Here is a 970-nt window from a genome sequence, read left to right as displayed (position 1 = left end):
GAAATAGGCACAAGGAAAGAGCAATAGGCCGGACCAACCTACAAAACGAAACGGTCCTACGTAACCAGTCATCCATAATATCAAATAAATCATTTTATCTTTGTAATTTACTAAGGGCTATAGTCATAGCAATCCTCCTATTCAACCATTTCAACCATTTCGAGCACTTATGTTATGGGGGCGCGGGGATCGATTTTAGTGTATGATTTGACTTTCGTACTGCCCCTTATAATTAATTGGTTTCGAAATATAAAAATATTTTCTTGTATTATCCATAACCTGACTTAGGTAAATCCATGAACTCAATCGTTTATTCTTTTCTATTTTTACTAGTCTGAACCATGAATTGTCTTATGGCTCATCAATCAGATAGATGAATTTTTGAACGAACTTTTCAATTCAAAAGAAGATCCCTTCTCTCGCTACTGGTTGATCCCAGATCTCTCCCCCTCCATCAACTAATCTTATTCTTGGATCTGTTCGTGAAATTGATAAAATCAATATTTTTATGTATTTTTTCATGTGTATTAAATTACTATAGTCTGATATATTTCTTCATTTTATTTTTTTATTTATTGTTTTTTTCTCATATTTCCTTCAGATGAATATAAAAACAAAAAACTCCAGAGGCTATTTTTCATTTCATTAATGAGAATCACTTGAATTTTTCTATTTACTTTTATGTATATCAGAAAGATTCAGTTCCTATTTTTCAATCTAATACAATATTTAATAATATTAAATTAAATAGGAGACTCAAAAATGAAAGTTTCTTTTTCGCACTCACTCATCACATTGGCAGAAACAAAAGTGTCATATGTATCGATATGGAAATATTTGATATGTGAAGACATGATTTGATTTTGTGTTTCATCTATTATAGAATAGATAGAATATATAGATAGAAATGGATCTTGTTGTGTTCTGAATCAAAGAAGATAAGATGAAAAGGCTCTAGGTTGTAAACTTT

The 970-nt window shown here is 30.1% G+C and overlaps 1 pseudogene; it reads right to left on the bottom strand.

Moving 5' to 3' along the window:
- Window positions 1-127, bottom strand: part of LOC128289133 (photosystem II CP43 reaction center protein-like) — a 2524-nt pseudogene extending 2397 nt beyond the window's left edge.
- Between the last annotated feature and the right edge of the window lie 843 nt (window positions 128-970).

The sequence above is a fragment of the Gossypium arboreum genome, unplaced genomic scaffold (assembly GCF_025698485.1).
Source record: "Gossypium arboreum isolate Shixiya-1 unplaced genomic scaffold, ASM2569848v2 Contig00474, whole genome shotgun sequence".
In the NCBI taxonomy this organism is placed as follows: Eukaryota; Viridiplantae; Streptophyta; class Magnoliopsida; order Malvales; family Malvaceae; genus Gossypium; species Gossypium arboreum.
This window is presented reverse-complemented; position numbering and strand designations above follow the sequence as displayed.